Source organism: Amblyomma maculatum, unplaced genomic scaffold (assembly GCF_055883805.1).
Source record: "Amblyomma maculatum isolate TAMU_Amacu unplaced genomic scaffold, ASM5588380v1 scaffold_15, whole genome shotgun sequence".
Classification (NCBI taxonomy): Eukaryota; Metazoa; Arthropoda; class Arachnida; order Ixodida; family Ixodidae; genus Amblyomma; species Amblyomma maculatum.
Genome location: NW_028146740.1, coordinates 4,977,428 through 4,995,772, shown reverse-complemented (window position 1 = coordinate 4,995,772; position 18,345 = coordinate 4,977,428). Strand labels below are relative to the sequence as shown.

The 18,345-nt window shown below is 44.1% G+C and overlaps 1 protein-coding gene and 1 long non-coding RNA gene across 3 annotated transcripts in view; one reads left to right on the top strand and one right to left on the bottom strand.

Moving 5' to 3' along the window:
- The window catches only part of PRAS40 (Proline-rich Akt substrate 40 kDa), a 275,365-nt gene that overhangs the window by 45,314 nt on the left and 211,706 nt on the right, over positions 1–18,345 (top strand). The window contains exon 1 of one of the 2 annotated variants that reach the window (XM_084586179.1): positions 14,905–15,034. The exons of the other annotated variant lie outside the window; for it this stretch is intronic. The gene's annotated coding sequence lies outside the window, so the exon portion shown is untranslated. Of the gene's footprint in view, positions 1–14,904; positions 15,035–18,345 lie in introns of those variants that run through there. 2 annotated transcript variants of the gene reach the window in all.
- On the bottom strand, positions 15,617–16,362 carry LOC146171967 (uncharacterized). The gene is made up of 3 exons (XR_014702702.1): positions 16,120–16,362; positions 15,859–16,036; positions 15,617–15,760 (listed from the first exon to the last, which is right to left on the bottom strand). It is a non-coding gene; the product is annotated as an uncharacterized LOC146171967 (long non-coding RNA).

The following is an 18,345-nucleotide window of genomic DNA, read 5'->3' as shown; positions in this document are numbered from 1 at the left end:
GTTTGTGTCCGCTGACACACTGTTGCCCACCCTCGTCGGGCATCTAATGTCGTTAGCGATGTAGAGGTTTGACTCAGTGATATCTTCCAACAGCGTTTGACCCTTCGGGCTGCTGGTCGTGTAACCCCATTCTCGATGTCTGGCATTAAAATCGCCGGCTATTATTAGTGGGTTCTTACCTGCCAGGCTAATCGCTCTCTTAAATATCGGGCCAAACCTCGCCTTCGTGCACTTCGGGGAGCTGTACACATGGAGTAGAAATATGCTGCCTCTGTTCTTTTTACCGGTCAGGATTTCCACAAAGACTGTTTCGGTCTCCCTGTTACCTACTTCGTGCTGGACGACGGCGACGTTGTTTTTGACGTACGTCACGACCTGTGTTTTAATTCCCTTCCCGCTATCGTAGCTTTTGTACCCCGAAAGCTTCCATACACCTCGCGTTTCCTGCAGAGCCATTGCCAAAGGCTGTGTGTTCTGGCTAGCTACGTACTGTTGCAAGAGCCATCGCTTCATTGACAACGACCGGCAATTCCATTGCCAAATTTTAGACGTTTTGGGATCCATTATGATTTTGATATTGTATACCCGATGCGTTGCAAAGGGCTTGAAGCATCTTTTCTAGCACTCCAAATCTCGCCTCAAGTTTCTTATTCAGGTTCAATTCGAAGTCTATGATTTCATCCTTGACTAATTTTCTAAAAGCCACGTGCTTTCTGGCTTGTCCAATTACACTAGTGTCGTCTGATTTACGTTTCGCGGGTCTAGCCTGATCGATATTCATTTCATCTGAGTCGTCACTGTCCCTGCCACAATTGCTCTCGCTTGCCCCACCGGGGCCCCGTATGACGGGCGGCCTGAGCATCGGAGGTGCCGGTGCAGGTGTAGCTTTTGCCTCTTTTAACTCTTTAATTACCTCGACTAGGGATTTGAGGGTTTCTTTAATCTCTTTGATGTCTTCTTTAATGATTCTGATTTCTTTGCTATGCTCGGCTTGAGTCTATTGTAATTCCGAAAGTTCCAAGTTTTTTTCTTTGGAGACCCCGCTAGCGAAGCTGACCGACTTACCGCCTGCGTTAACTTCTTCATTTGTCTTTGCTTGTCCGGCCGGCGTCTCCCCGGGCTTCGGCCAGTGGTTCTGTCGTCCTTGGGTGGCGGTGGTTGTGGCGGCCCCCTGTTCTTGCTCTTGGATCTGGGCTCATCTCTGGTGACGGATGCGCTGGAGTCTCTCGCACGGCCCGTTGTGCCCGCGGCGTCGCCTCTTCCTCTCGATCTGCCCCGGGTTTTCGTTGGCTCTTGCTGCTTGTTTTGAGCCTGGGTGGCTTCTTTCTCTGCTTGTCGGACTTTGAGAATGTGCGGGGTCCGGTACATGCTTCTGCAGCGGTTGTGCCCCAGGGGGTGGCAGCCGCCGCACAGTAGGCATTGCGGCTCGCAATTTTGTTCGTGCCCCTCCGGTGGATTAAGCATTCTGCACCCTCGGCATCGAGGGCTGGTGGGGTCCGGGCAGACGTCCGACCGATGTCCTAGGTTGCCGCATGCGTAGCACACATCGAATTTCTTTTTGTAGAGGTTGCACCGGTATAGCAATCCGTTGAACCACACCTCTCGTGGGACTTCTTGGTCTTCGAAAATGATGAGCACGGTTTTAGACTTTTTCCCGAGCCTCCTCGCTCCAATGTAGCCAGGGTTATTTCTGAGTCCCTGCCGAATTTGATCCTCCGTGACGTCCAGCGGAACGTCGTATATGACGCCCTTGCCGCCCTCCGGCATGGCCGCGTGAGCAGTTGCGTCTATCTCAACTGGCCCGATTTTTATGGTCGTAATTTGCTCGTACCGCTTCGCCCTGCCGAGCTCCGGGGTCATAATTAGTAGGGACTGATTCTTCGGGTTGGCGATGAATCTGTCTTCCCCGGACTTGGCTGTGGCGATGGTGGCGGACGGGTTTCTTGGCATCGTATTTTGAATATCGTAGCCGAGTGGCCGTGTTCTTTTCCACTTGTTCTAATACTCCTTAAACTTCGGCCTCGCGTACTGCTGTTCGCCAAGCGGCATGCTGTGATATTCCCAGTCTCCGACCTGTGGACTCTGCGACGCTAGTTCAGCCCGCCCTTGTCGATGAAACGCGCCATGTTAAGTAACTGGTATGGTCAGCATTCCATGTACTTAACTTGCATTTCCCGAAATTATACGAGTCACTGCCTTTGGATCATACTGAGGTGTACAGCGCAAGTAGCGCAACACATGGGATGCGAAAAACTCGTATCCGATCGAGTGCGAAGTTGAATGGAATCTCGCTGTCATTTTTATCGTTGTCCTCGACTTCGACACCACTATTTAGTAGCAGTGGTAAATTTTAATCACCTGGAAATACCAGTATAAAAAGGCCGGTTGGAGCCTGTAATTTGCACGAAATTGCCTCTATCCTGGATTTCAAGAGGTCGGAGGGCAATTGTTTTGCCATTTTCGTTGCCTTTATCGGACGTACAAACAGGAATTCGGTGTCGAATTGATGCAGGAAGCTTGGCACAGCTAATCTATTATGAATCGTCGGTGCGGTAGCCAGCCCGGGACTAACCGGGAAATAGAACCTCAACCGGGAAGGCCAGCTATTCATCACAGCTCGCGACTCGCTGCCGGCCTACTGGACTAGTCAAGCAACCGTGTATATTTTCAAGTAAGCTTCTGTACTTAGGAGTGCCGGGAGGTAGAACGCCCGCGCAAAGAAAAAAACGCTCTCCACATCTCCCGACGCAGTCCTGCCTCTAGTTTTGCTCCTAAAGTTAAAGGCTCGAAGCGCAAGGTGTGAAATTCCTGCTATTTTTGCACAATATTTATCTTCCAGCTGCTCTAGCTCTAGGCAGGTCTTCTTGTGTCGAATTCCTGTTTTTTTCTTTTTTTCAGAAAACATCCCACGGCATCCTATTCAATCGATGTTATTGCTACTTCCCCTGTTGCGCTTATCATTGTAGACAAGCGTGTAGACTAGTGTCAAAACAATAAATAAACAGTGATGCGTTCTTGATTCCATCTTTGTCCAGTCATTGCCGTTGAGACTAGTTGCAGCATGCACCAAAAACAAAGTTAGCCAAGTAATCATTTCCTCTGCCTTAGGGAAAACAGGCCAGCTGTGAAAGCTGCAAAGATATGGACTGATATCCCTTCATATTGTTTCACACAATCATGCTAATGGTGTGTTGCATTTTCAAAGATTTAAGCAGTCTGCTTGCCAGCGCAAGACGGAACATTTATTGCGGACTGCATATTGGTTGTGTAGTGTCAAAATACACACATGCATCTCGATTTCAGGTCATTCAATACCCTCGGGTGGTCACAAAATACTCCATATGTCATGATAGCCAGCTGCAGCTATGGGATAAAAATGGTATATGGACATAAATCATTGCAAGAGTAACAAAACTGCGTAAATTTGCACTGTTAAAAATATTAAACACTACACAGTGAAAGTAGTTTTGCTAGAACCATAGCTATGACTGACATGGCAAACAGTGCTTGTTGCCTTTAGTGATGTGTTGAGCACAAGGCTTGCATGGAGATTTTAATCCTGTCAGTTAGGCAGAGTTATGTCCTGTTTCTGTTGTGTTATCATACATGCGATGTACACCATCCTACTGCTGACTGTGTATATTCCTAAGTGATGTCCAAGTCTTGGGGCGACACCAATTGACGCAGCTCACAAAGCAACATTCCTGCCAAGGTGGTTGCCTACCATAAAAACCGCATCCCATAGCTGCCATTCATGGCAGCCCAGAAGTAATGAAGTGCTGACAAAACACATTTGAGATGTTGAGTGAGTTTACACAAGAGGGAGTTGTTAATTAATATGGTTAATTAGTCATCCAGTGAAGTTTACACTGTATATATTTTGTTAAACAAAGCTTTCTTTTGTGAAGTAAAACAAGCTCCAAGTAGCCACAGGCACAAAGTAGGCAAATGGCAACACTTATTGAAATACTTATTGTGAATTGTGTTTTATTGTCAGATTCCTTTGAAGGGGCACTAAGGATGGAAAGCAGTTTTCCTGTATCGCTAAGATACAGTGTTCTAATCTTAAAGAGACCACACGAGTCGCTTTGGGACATTGAACCCCACAAACCATTAAAGAGACCAGTCAAAATGAAAGCAGAGGTTCTAAAAGGATGGAAAGACCAAGAAACAGAACAAAGATGCTGCCATTACCGGCCAATTCTGCAAGTAAAATGCATGCTTCCACTCAGAAGTTTTGGTGCAGATTACTGCAAGATATATTGTGTCCTGAGCCACTCTAATGTGGCAGTGACACGTCCTTTTCAGCAAGGTCGTCATGAATTGGCTCATGGGAAGGCTTCCAATTTAAATTTTCTCACCAATAAATACTATATGCCACAATTGCTGCCAGACAACACAGCCATAATGAGAGAAATAATCAAATATTTACTGAGACCAACGACTCAATGGAGTTGTCCTCAGTTTCCCTTTAAAAGGGTGCACTGAAGCATTCAAGCAAAGTATGCACTGATGCAAGTGAGAAAATATTCTGAGGTAACACAATCTTTGCTCCAACAGAAGACTGGCAACTTCACCACAAAGAGGAAAAACAGCTGCTTAGGTACACTGGTACAGCACATACAGCAATCGCAATTATTAGCAGACATGCATTGCAATTCACAGAATGTCACGAAATGTGTTCGCTAGGTTAAATGTAATGGCATTAAATGTGCAAGCATATTTTGCAGATCGCCGAGATTTATTTGTTGCTTCAATTATTTATTTCATATATACGGCCACACCTTTGGTCAACAAAAAAAAAAAAAAAAAAAGGCGTGTAGGTGCCAGGAAAGGGGTCAGATTAGATGTGCTAGGCTTCTCTCCTGGAGGAGCAAGGAGAGAATCATTCTCCTGTAACCAGTTGACGGTGGATTCATCCAAATGTGAAGGTCCGATGTTTGACGACCCAAAAGTGACCTAAACGGGCATCACTGCCAGCCGTCGACCAGAGCATATGCAAGAGAGGTGGTCATGTGTAGCCTAAGCATGGACATCTGCACGAGAGAAGGCAAAAAAAAAAAAATAAGAGCTCACACTTTGGGTATCACATCAAAAATATGTGTAAGCCCACTCAGCAACCAAAAATGACGGACATTGTGCATGCATACAACGCATCAATATGTCAGCGCAACTTAACAGTGATGGCCGTTCGTGTCATATTGTAATTATGGTGCAGTGAGGCTTGCTGATGAATTAAACAGGCATCACAAACCTCTCAGCAGCACCTTCCCACAATCAGTGTCCTGACCTTTCAATAAGACTGCTTTCTCCTCCTCGCATTGCTAGAATGCATCAGAACGTTCTTGCTCACAGCCTATAAATACGATCAATATGATAAAGCTCACCATGAATGTCATTACGGTTTCTTCCCCTCCCCCCTTATCATCTTCCTGTACTGTATGTACAGCTTTCTTGACCTATCCACATCCAAGGGCGAGCAACTCAGAGTTGCTCGTCCAGAGCAAAGCATCAGAGAGGGCACTAGAAATTTTCCTTTGGTGTATTGTAGGACGCATCCTAGCTGACAGGTGGTGTTGGCGGTATTCTAGACGCTGCCATTTGCAAAACTATCAGGACGAGCAGCAAAACACGGGGCCAAGATGAGAAGACATCAACAGCGTGACAGACCGCACTAGTAGGACCGGATATTCGATCGCGACTAACGGCGGACACAAAGATAACTGGGAAAGGGGGGCTAATTGGTGGTTAATACTTTAACGCATATTGCAACCGCACGAAGGACATAGAAGAAAACAGACAGGACGGAGCGCGTGAGTAGGTATGTGCCATCAACTTAGAGAACAAACGACAACTGCAATATTAAATTTCCGCGCCCCTTGCTGTACCATTTCTTTCTGTCCCTTGTCCTTCCGCGGTTGCAATAGATCAAGGCCACAAAGACGAAACCAGCAAACGACTATATGAACTCATAAACGTACAACTAGGTTGGGACTCGCATTGAGGCATGTTATCGTCATTTTTAAATCGAAACGGAACAAATAATTACGCCCAGAAGAACCTGGCAGAGGAAGAAAATCACAAACCATCACAATGCATTTAAACAAATTGAGAAATAAAAACCAGAGTGCATTTTCAAAATACTGTTGCTATGAAAACTCGGGCCACTAGCCACCTCAGTCCGATTGTATACGTAGTACTTCCGGATGATCCAAAGGCAGTGACTCGTATAATTGCGGCACACCTAATCAATACCTTGTAATTTCGGGAAATGCAAGTAAGTACATGGAATGCTGACCATATCAGTTACTTGCAACATACAGGCATGTTCCATCGACAAGGGGGGCTGAACTAGCGTCGCAGAGTCCACAGGTCGGAGACTGGGAATATCACAGCATGCCGCTTGACGAACAGCAGTACGCCAGGCCGAAGCTTAAGGAGTATTAGAACAATTGGAAAGGAACACGGCCACTCGGCTACGATATTCAAAATACGATGCCAAGAAACCCGTCCGCCACCATCGCCACAGCCAAGTCTGGCTTGCGAGCGATCAGAGAGCCGACGACACCGGCGACCAGCTATCGGCCTATCGCTAGAGACGGCGACGAGAAGACAAGCGTTTAGGGGTAGATCGGCTGGAAACGCTGATTGGCCCAGTCATATATGACGTCACAAACAACGTCATGGGTCACGTGATATTTTATGATGTCATGTTTGGATGTAGGGCGCACGTGTTTTCCCTAGACTGTCACTGGATTCCCCATGCTTTTCAGATCCGGGCTCGGCAGCATGGCCGACGGTGACACGGTGTCGGCGGCGCGCCGCAAGCAAACGGCAGCTGCCTAGTCGATGGCCGTCGGCGGAGAGGCACGAGGCCTAGCTTGCATGCAGTGCGGACACTGTGGAAACGGCAGCGACGTCAAATAACTTATGCACGCTTCGAGCCGCGAAGAGGTTTCCGAACCAGCTTGTCGCACCACACGAATTGCCGGGGAAATCACAGTTTAACTGCTTTTCCTTTATCTAGATCTGTGTGAGACCTTTCGGCGACAAAAACAATCGAGGTTCGCCAACGCAGTGTGACCTGTTCGTAGGCTGGCCGGGCGAATTTTCCAGTGACAACTGCACACCATGTTTGCGGTGATTCCGCTCTTCTGCACATTTCGTATATTTGCAGCACGTTTCCTTGCAAAATAGCTTTCTCGGTGCGATGTCTTTCAGGCGCGCAGGCTGTCGGCAACGGTCGTCCGTCCCGTTGCCACGCGTCCCGATATAATTCGGTCTTTTTCTAAGCGAAATAGTTCATTATGAATTGTTTTAACCAGAAATGCGCTCGGTGACCGCTCTTATTGGCTAAAAAGGGCCTAATTTCCTCACTCCAAACTAATGCGCCGGCGAATGCAAATGATGCGGGCCGGCAACACCGCGGCGCCGGCGCTATTATAAGCACATCCTAGCTGCAATAACTAGCTAGTCGATGACTGTAGGGGGCAAAAAAAAGAAAAAGCTTTGAGGACAAAGGGAATAGAGATGCGTACTAGGTCATTTGACTCTACAATTTTTTTAGGTCAGAATTGTGGTGCTGGGAGTGATATGTTGATTAGGAAAAAAAAAAAAAAAAAAAACTAAATAAGCTGTAGTATTAAAGGATGACCTCTCACTGTTTTGGTTACCCTGTTGTTAAAAACAATTAGGCGCCTAATGAATACCCTATTCTCATTTGGGCTATGATTATTATAAAACTATGTAAGTCATTTCACATTGATCAGGGCTTGTTTTAGATTAAGTTTAATAAAGCAAATCCCCATCTTGCACTTGGAGCATAATGCCTTCATACCTCAAATAAAGTTGATGGAGCATATCATAAAGTCGCAATTATTACAACCGGATTTCAGATCATTCAGCCTCAGGATTTCAGGCCAACAAGAAGAAATGTTGTACTACATTGTTACTAAGGAGGTCATGTTATATATGGGTAACTATAGGAGCATTATAAGATGTGTTTTTTTAAGTAGTACAGAACTGTGCGTAGCCTTTAGAAAACATGAAAATATTGCAGCGTATATATCACATGAAGAGTAATGGCATTGTATGTTTTCTAAGTGTCAGCATATGTTTGCTGTCAAATTGAGATCCATGTGATGCATGCATCTTTTAATGACTTAGTGCTTGTTCTAATGCAACGCATGGACCATTTAAGCTTGTCATGCCTTCGCATGTCTAATATGTAATAAGCAGCATCTTACGTCTTCTGCATTTCTTTCACAGCAACAAGTTTTGCATCCGTCATATGTGTCAATTGTGATTTTTAACTGGACCTGTAGCCTGAAACAGACTGCTGACTGCCATCACAAATTTGTTTGTTATATATTCAAACGCTGCATTTATTTTTGTTCATAAAAACATTGAAATGCTTTAATAACTTTCATTGCCTTGAGTAAATGTTTGTCATTCGTTACATTGATTGCTTGCAGTCCAGAAATTCTTTACATTCTTATTTGGCTATACCTTACACTTATAAACACATTTAAAGTTATATATGTGCTACACTATTTTTCCTTCCATTTAGTATCTCTTTCACACAACCTCAGAGTTTAAAGACAATTATTTATCAAACAGCACTTGTGAATATATCTAAGTGGACACTTTTTTAATTGCACAATGATGACATAATGCAATGAAGAATAAGTTAATGTGGTCCACCACTTCAGTTTGCAAAAAACTTATGAAAGAGAAAGGTAGCATGCACTATAGCCAATTTTTAACAAAATTTTCTGGGCATATGCCACCTTTTATGCCTCTAATATGTCAACAGCAAAAAAAAAAAAAAAAAAAAACCCTTTCTTATACATTACTAAGGTGCAAAGATGAGTAAAACGAGTATTTGCTGAATTTCGGGCTGTCCAGACATTGTGGGATTGCTTTTCAGGATATAAAAAGGCATTTTTTTAGCATAAAGGAGGGGTTAGAAACCTTGCGGGCCCTATAGGGGTGTGAGGACTGCACTGGTGCAGTGCTCAGGAAAGTGTGGCTGGGAATGGGGGGGGGGGGGGGGGGGGGAGAGGGTGGTAATGCAAAGAGTGCAGTTAGAGAAATATATGCAAGGCAATTCACATGCTGCAATACTGTGGGCCTTAAGTTCTTTTCCTCAAGAGAATGCTTTCTCTCTTTTGTTGCTGTAAGAGAAGGTTATTGTTAAAATGAGAGATACACGTCAGCCCATCATGAAATCAAACCTGACGACCCCCACTATCACTCCGCTGCTGAAGACCACTTTGAGACTAAATGTATTCTGTTAGCAAGGCATCACTGCTCATTGGTACCTTTTTTATTTGCAAGGAGGCTACGGTAGTCTGTGCCATTGCTTTTTTATGTTGCTTGCACCTATAGCATGCAGTACCTGAAGTAGTAAATGCTGCACAATTTCATTTGCAGACAAAGCACCTATACCTTGACAAAGTGGTGGCAAAGATGGATGATTTAAAGCTCTTTCTCAAAGATGATGTGTGGCCACAGTGTCCAAGGCTATTGAACAGAAATTCATAAAATCAAATGAGCTCAGAATATCAGTAGACAGGCACCAGAAGTTCAAAAAGAGTATGGTAGGAGAATGTGTCTGAGGTTCAGGGTTTTCATTGCAGGAAGAAAATAAAAGGGGCGATGCTTGACTGCACTGGTAGATTTTATGCCGAGCTCTGCATTAAATCAAAAGCGATTTTAGAAGCCGCAGAACATATCTGGTCCTGAAGTGAAGAGATTTCTTTATTCTACTGAGGGACCTCTCAAGCCTTAAAGTATGTATTCCGAAGCTTACATCCTTCTACAACAAGCTGTCTGATAGAACACATTTCATCAAAATGCCTTGGCTGAGGAGACACCTCAAATTAAAGTGGCAAGCATTGGACTCGAAGAGGCCAACGGTTGGGCAGCATTGGAGTTCCCCAGATTGAGATTTTCTAGAGCCTCTCCCAGCCTGCAACTATTCCTAATATATGAGTGTCTGTTGTATCCTGTGAGAGGAGGAGGCTGTGTCCTGTGAGGAAGAGGACCTATGATGGGTCAGTGGACGCTTTCAGATCTGGCATTATCATCTCTCGTAGGCGAGCTGGCAAAAAACATTGATTTTGACAAATCGAGTAGCAGCTTTGAAGCCTTAAAGACCGGAAAATGAAAATGTTGGCATGTCGGTTTTTTTTTTTTGCTTTATGCTCTTTAGATCAATACCAGCTTTCAAAACAAGATTTATAATATCTGAAATTAGTTGCTCAAAGCAAGATGACTTCAGTGTTTCCCACTTTTTGTACACAAGCGATTTCTATAATTGATCGAGGGGTATGCTTATTTCATTTGTGCGGCAGGATTAATTATGCACTTGTCCCTCTGCAAAATTTGTCTTTTACAGCGCAGTTGTTGAAGGCCTCAATTATGACTGCTTGTTTGTTTTTGTAACTTCAGTTCTCTTCTGTGTGTTCGAGTTGTCCTTTCACTATTAGCATGCTTACTTCTCAAATGACATTTCTACGCCCATATTTGCATGTGAACGCTCAGTCTAACATTCTAGCTGGTTGGTATTTACTTTATTCTTTGTCACTGTGGCCGATGTAATTGCAGTTGTCTTGTGCATGTTCAAAGCTTTCAACAGTCCTTATAGAGAGTTTGTGGAAGCATAAAAAATATGAACTACAATACAGCACATTGGCCAGTTCTCAAGGCTTTTGCTGGCACTGCGCTATGCCTGATGTAAACGAAATAGTTCACAATGGCACCGTGTTATTATCCTGGTCGCATCTGCCAGTTTGCCACTTTTTAGTTACTGTACGTGTTACCAAGTATTTCTACATGCTCGGAGTTTGCAATTCTTGTGGTTTTTATATGCCCTTTTATTTGAGTGGTCCCAATCTAGAAATTCATCTGTCAAAAACCTCTACTTAATTCTTCACAAATGCACCTTTCTTAAGAAAAGAAAAAATATGACATATGCCCCTCGTAATATAGCTATTATCAGTTGTGGGGTATGCTTGTTACGTTGAAGTCTTAAGAAATGAAGGAAAAAAAATGCCTCGGCTTGCACAATGTTGTGCGATACAAAAAACGAACTTCCCCAATCGAAGAAAGCCTTGACGACAAAGTAGTTGATGGTATTGCGCTCAGGTGTGTTCATGAAGAAGGGGGGGGGGGGGGGGGCAGTTGCCCCGCATTATTGCACCGGATGTCGCAGACCTACGCCATTGGGGGTTAGAAATGGAGTGCTTTCATGGGATACAGAGGAACGAATACAACCGGTCATGGAGACTGCAAACATGCGCCTTATCTGCACTTGTGCCCTCGTTTTTGTGTTCTTTCGGAGTTGTAAACCATCAACAGGTAGCAAGGCTCGCATGCAACGGGTACCTTATACGCATGAATGTTGATCCCAGTTGAATTCCAGTTAGGGATCCATTGTTATCCAACTGGTATGAACTGGAAGTTTGTTCCTTAAACCATTTACATCAGTTAGGATTTTTGCCTGGGTTGTTTCAAAGTAATGTAGAAATGTTGTCAGTGTTGTCCAAGTTACTGCCTATGAAGCAACACAATTTTACAAAAAAACAATGGTTGTGAGCCACCTCATGCATTTATTTTTCCGTTTTGAAAATGTTTCAAGCTACAATACTTGCCATGTCACTTTGCGTAAAAGAAGCTCTAGCTTTTTACAGGAATATGGTTTTAGAGTGTGCTAAAGAAAGAAAGTGTAAAGAAAGATGGAATAGTGACATGTGGCCTGTTTTATGCATGATGTTTGTGTGCCGCACATGAAGTGAAAAGATATCTCTGTTGGTTAACGGCTTTGCACTCAGTGGATTAGTCATGCAGTGTTGCATGACAGACCACTGAAGGCCCAATACATCCTACAAAAGACTAAAAACGAGGAAACATGACAATGAAGTTGAAGGCCCATGATCTGCCAGGAAACAATGGGGTGGCTCTGAGAAGGACTTTTATATTGGCAGTAGTAAGGATGGCAGTCCTCTGCTTTGTGGCTCTTCACTTCGCAGTGACAACACTGGTGTATACTGCACTAACACCTACTGTAGTTTTGCCCATGCTGTCAGTTATTCTGAGAGCTGCGGCGGTGAGCATCAGCCAGTGCTCTAAGTTTCAAGTGTTCATTTGTAAAAGATGTGTTCTAGATCCTGCTAAAGAGTCTTGTATTATCCAATTGAGTTTCCAGAATTTACACTTTCTCTAGAAGCCCTCATTCCATTTAGGCATCTTTTCATTCTTTCCAATTAGAATTTTTAGTCCTAATTGAATTTCCATAATCAAATGTCTTCCAGTTTCCAGATGACCTCCCAGCTGGAATAAGTACTTAGTCCCAACTGCATAGTTTTAACTCTCTATAAAGAAGCAATTTATTTTTATTATGGGCTGCTAAGTTATGGTCATCTTACGGATTAGAATTGATATTCCTAATGAACATCCAAACTGAATGGACAATTGTTATGCATGGTGAAACTGGAATTCAAACTACATTTCAATGATGCATTGTGTGTGCGCTGGCTAAGATGTTAAAGGAAGCTGGTGCATTTTGCTCCCTAGTAAAAATACACCCAAACATATTAGATTTCAATAGGCTTTGCAGTTAAAAATTTTGCAACTAATTTCAATGTCCAATCTGGAGTCAATGATTTCAATTCGAGCATATTAGATAGTCTCGAGAGCTAAATTAAATGTTTCAGAGAGCAACTCATGCACTTAGGTCCTGGACCCATTTACAAAGGAGTAGCTGCAGAGTAGGATAAAAAAATTTACACATTATTTAAAAAAAAGTGCAAGAATTAGAGACCCTATGTCTAGAAGATCTATTAATGCGAAAGTATTACTTCGCTATGTTTATTTATTGTAAGTACCTACAGCGCCCACGAGGCATTATTGTAGGGGGGATACAACTACATACAATAACACATGCAAAGAAGATATAAGGAAACTTGTTAGCAAGGTAACACAACACACTGATAGAACACTAAATGAATTCTCAAGTAGTATAAGTGATAACATAAAATACATTAACACAGCGCTGGCAAACGCACAGATTTCACAGATTTCTGTCCGCAGACCACGTCCGCAGAACGTGTCTGCAAAATCATGTCCGCAGCAGTTGTGAGTAATTGAGAAGTGGTGGAGGTTAATGAGTGATGTCAATCGACGGAGGGTGATGTAATGTTGCAGTAGCATCCGTTCTTTTGCATTGCTCCAATGCAGATTCTGCAGTGCTCTTTAACTTTGCAACATTTCTGATTTTACAACCCTAAAAAGTGTATTCATAGCTGTTTTCACAATTTCAGCAATACCTGTTTAAGTTCATTCAGTGAGACCATTAGATTGTGTTTTATTGATTGCAGGTTGCACCAAGTGTGAAAGTGCGGGAGAAACCAGAGGTTGGAGTTTAGAGTTAAAAATGGAGTGGCTCTAAATTGCAGCAGTGCCATCGAGCAAAGAAAGCTTTTATTGTCCCGCCAAGAAAAATAGGAAACATGCAACAAGTGGCATTCATAGTTAAAGGTAATTATACTGTATTCTGCACGGAGGTGTCATGTCGTAAACCGGCAGTCAATATCTGTTATGTAAGAAACACACATTTAATTTACTGAGAATTATCATTTTATTGATATATGCTCTTGTGGTGCTTGCCCACATAAAACTGCAATACCTTATCTGTGGGGACTTGCATAATTAAAGGCAAGGACAGTACCACATCAAGGTAAAGCTCACTCATTGAAGAAATCTTTTTTTTTTTTTTTTTTTTTTTTTGCAGTGTTGTTTATATGAATTTCCTATCTCAAATGAAAAAAAATCACACAAGACTTATGCGAGTTTCTACAAGGTCAATATTTTTATTATAGATCGGTAGCCATCTCTTACATCATTTTCTTATTTCATACTCAAAATAAAATAGTTTTTCCGTGTTTATTTCTTCATGAAATTGGACCAGGCAAACGATTTTTCAAGTAAATAATTTCAATGTAAAACAGTCTCATTGAGATCAAAGCCAGTAATAAACACACTATTATCAGCATACATGATGAGCTGAGCACTGTTGTCAATATGAATTATGTCATTTATGTACAAATTCAGCAAAAGTGTGCCTAATACTCTTCATTGAGGTACTAAACAAAATATATAAAGGATGATTTGTTACTGTTCATCTGATTCCTTGAATTCAATTATTTTCAATACCTTTGCGAGTGCTAATAATTAAAAAAAATATCTCTACGAACGTGTGCTCCATGCTCTAGCAGATTTCATAGAGTTCCCCGATAGAATATTGAGCTTTTATATTAGCATTGCATGACATGTTAATTGGATGTGAAGCATGTTTGATGTTCACAAATGCATGCCATTTCCATAATTTCGACTCCCTTAATTGTACGAAATGTTCGCACAGAGCTGAACTGTTGCCATTGAATTGGATTCCAAATTGTTGATTGGGGGCCAATATCTAGTTGGAAATGGTCATTTCCGATTTTGATTTGGCCTCAACTGTTTTGTTAAACTTGGAACAAAACCATACTGCCGCGGTGCAATCCATCGCTACGTACGTGGTTCGGCTAGAGCAGCTCTTTAGACACAGTGACAGACACAGAGACCATTTTTAATTAAGAAACAGCCAACAAAAGTGAACTGAAAACATGGCAACTGCTCACCCCATACATGGTTTCTATACAAAGGCACACTGCACTTGAACCTTGTCTAGGACGCCTAGCGCGTAGGATGCTTTCGTGAAAAAAAAAAAAAAAAAAAAAACGGCGTTGTACATGGCATCGAATCCAGGTGCGTACACTTCTGCCTTTTCCCGTGCTCTCGAGTTAAGTGATCCTTGGATGGCGACTATAACCTTCGAAATGTGATGCATTTATAAAAAAAAAAAATACACAGCGGCACAAAGCCGCGGTGTATATTGTAGCCTATCGCGAGGCCTAGTTTGTCGTCTCTGCAGCACTGGAGAGAACGACGCTGGCCAAGTGCTAGCTGCAGCAGCTGTGGAATGCACGAGGTAAGTGAGAATTAAGCAGTACAGTACTTTATGAAGCAATATTCAAGACGATTATGCAGTTGTTATATAAAATGTCGATACTTCCATTAACATCGCTGAACAAAGCCGCAGAATACTCTAGCTGTTAAGACTGTTGTGTGGGCTTAGTTAGCGTTCGTCGCGGCAGTAGAGTGACGCTTGCCACGTGTTCTGCAGCTGCTGCACGAAGACTCGGAAGAATGCGTGAGGGAAGCAGGTAATAAGCACTGTAGCACTTTAAATCAAATTTGACACGATTAAGCATGCGTGTATTTACGTATAGCCTGGTAAAGAGGCCTAGCGCGCAAGTTATTTTGGTGGCCGCGACGATTGATACGAAGCCACGTGCAACGTAGAGAGGGAAGAGGAGTACGGGAGGTGCAGGTGTGCGGTCTGCCAGGAAACATTGGGGCGGCCCTGAAAAGGGCCGTTTGGATGCGCAGCGACGTGACGGCGTGGCGAACACAACGCCCTGCACTCGTCCGTGGCCCTTTGCCGTGCACCGTCAACAGCGGTGCACTACGTCGTACACAGTGCCATGGTTATATGCTGCCCAGTGCCCTGGATGCTGTCGCGATGCTTCTACTGTAGACATTTACGAGGGTTGCGGCGATGATCTTGGAGAGCTGATCGATGCCGCGATCCCTGACATGGGCTGCTGCGTACAAAGAAAATCCTCGGTCTCTTCGCAGCATACAGGAAACAGTGCTGTAAAAGAGTAGAAAAAGTTGCATTATGAACATAGCGATTTGATGAATGCGCAACATATTACAAAACCTTCGACAAAGAAATCTGCGTTTTTGTACCTCAATCAGGGTTGAGAATGCGCACGGCAGACGTGCGCCTCAGCATAGCAGTCAGGCAACGCTTAGTTGCCGACGGCGGATGTTTTCGTGGAGGTCTCCATAGCCGTGGCCGATTTTTTTTTTTTTTTTTTTTGAACACGAGGAGCGTCCATGCCACGAGCTGCTGCTGCACGAGGTCCTGGAAGCACGTGGGGAGAGACAAGCGACACAGTACTTATAAATAAGCAAAATGAGAGACAATTCTGCGCAATTTATACTTACCTTGACGGTGCTTGCGATCTCCCGCAGGTCGTCGCCATTATCAACGTCATTCCGCCCAACGTACAGCACGGATCGGCGTGCCGAAAGCGCATTGACGTAAACGCGCAGGCCCGCCATCGTCGAGCACCTCGGTGACCGAACGCGCCGGTGTCATGCAGCAGCGAGATCCACGAACCGAATGCCGGAATCGCGCGCGTTGCCAGAGCGGGGGCTCCTAGCGATTCCTAGAGCGTCTAGGGACGAAAAAAAACAAGCAAACCCAGTTTTTGACTACGTCACGTCCGGTTAAGCATTCAGCCCGACGCAAAAAACGTCACGCCAGGCCGCGGCGTGTCCACCAATCAGCGTTTCCAGCCGATCTACCCCTAAACGCTTCTACGAGAAGCGGCAGACGTTTTACAAATAAAACATAAAACAAGTTTTACGTCACGTCCGGCAAGTTAGTCCTCCTCGCTCCTTTCAGCTGGCGCATGCGCAGAAGCGACGGAGCATTCCAATAAAGAAGGTCTGGTCGACTTAATGGACCATTTGCGGAAAAGCTCCTGCGCATGCGCGACAAAGGCGCAACTAGCGCCCTCTGTGGGCGATTTGGTTTTGGTTGGAAAACATGACGCGCCAGCGCTGCCTAGCTGTGCATTCTCGCGCTGTATAGCGGTGGATGATTTGAGTTGCTTGTCTCGCTTTCGCCGTATGTGTGTGCCCGCGGCTCGGGAAAACTTATCACGCATTTAAAAAAAAGTCGGACACGTGAAAAAAGGCTGTCTCGATATTTCATGACTGGTCCCTGAGCGCGCGTCGTCTGCTAACGAAGCAGTGTGCTCGGTGTCCTCTTCCGCTGCTTCCTTGCGGAGCCGCTTTTGTTCTCCCCCGTTTTTTTTTTTTTTTTTTTTTTTTATGTCGGTGCCATAATCTATTGTTATGAGTTTTGTTTCCTGCTACAGCCACACCATTTACGGAAAAGGGGCCATCTCTGCCTTGAGAAAAGGTAGTGTAGAGCTTTGCTGGAGTGAGTTCTATACCTTACCAAGAACTATCGACTTGCAGAGTACGCCCGTGCAAGAAGAAGCATCCTAGTGCCCTCACAGAAACACTCAACAGCAGCCCTTCTACATGCTGACAGGTTTCGCTGAGCCTTGAATAAGGAGTAAAGATACGCAGCATTGTTCACTATTGCATGCAGTCTAAATAGTCATTTGACTGGAATGCCTTCTATCTAAGCTAAGCATGTGCCATGCAACAGCGACACTGGTACGTATATATAACGAGGACCACGACGACATACAAGGCGCGAAAGACGAAGCCGTGGGGTCGGTTGGGCACAACCGACCCGTTCAGTAGTAGCTGGGCGTTCTTGCTGTATTTGGTGCTTGCTGCCAAATGAACACATATTGGTTTTATAAGAGTTCTTGCATCGACAGATTCGGTGGGAAATGAATTTTATATACTTGTATAAACATCCACCGTAAATCCAAAAATACAATAGCAAGGTGCGCTATATCTGAACAGCGGGAGCACGGCAGAGTGCAGCCTACGCAGGAAGCGGTCCGTCAGTAAGCGAAGCTCTCGCGTATGAGCGCGAGCGTAGTTGAGAAAATATGAGTCGTTTACAAATCAGTAAAGCCTGGCCTACATCAGAAGCTGCAGGGACGAAGTCAGCAGGAACTCTTGCCCTACGTCAGAAAACCTAGACAAACTTTTGCGCGTGTTACAAAACAGTGCATCCCAAGTCACTGTAACACTCGTCGGCCCATTAGTGCCCATGCAATACACGTTAATTTTGTGTATCAGCATTCTGCACAAGAGAGATACACATCTTTCTAAGCAAAATATCTCACCCCACAACGCAATCGCAGTGAGTTCAAACGATGTGACCCGAATCAACAGCGAACCATGGCATTGTCGCATAAACACTGCGGTCTTCATGGATTGTGCTCACTCTCATCAAAACTGATTAGTGGTATGAAGATTCAAGTTCCTGACATGGCCTTCCTCCTTTAAGCATCGGCCACAATGCGCCTAGCGAACAGTTTAGGATGCAAACTGCACTGGTCATTATTCTGGCTAAAACCCAGAACGTCGGCGCTCTACATCGTTCTCCTTCTATGTCATCCTCTTTATTCAGCATATGCACGTTTTCAGCAAAAGAGCAACGCTAAAACAACGATTTAAGCGCACGCGAAACGCCGAACGCTGCCTTGCGCATGCCAGTTCGAGAAGCTCTTTCCA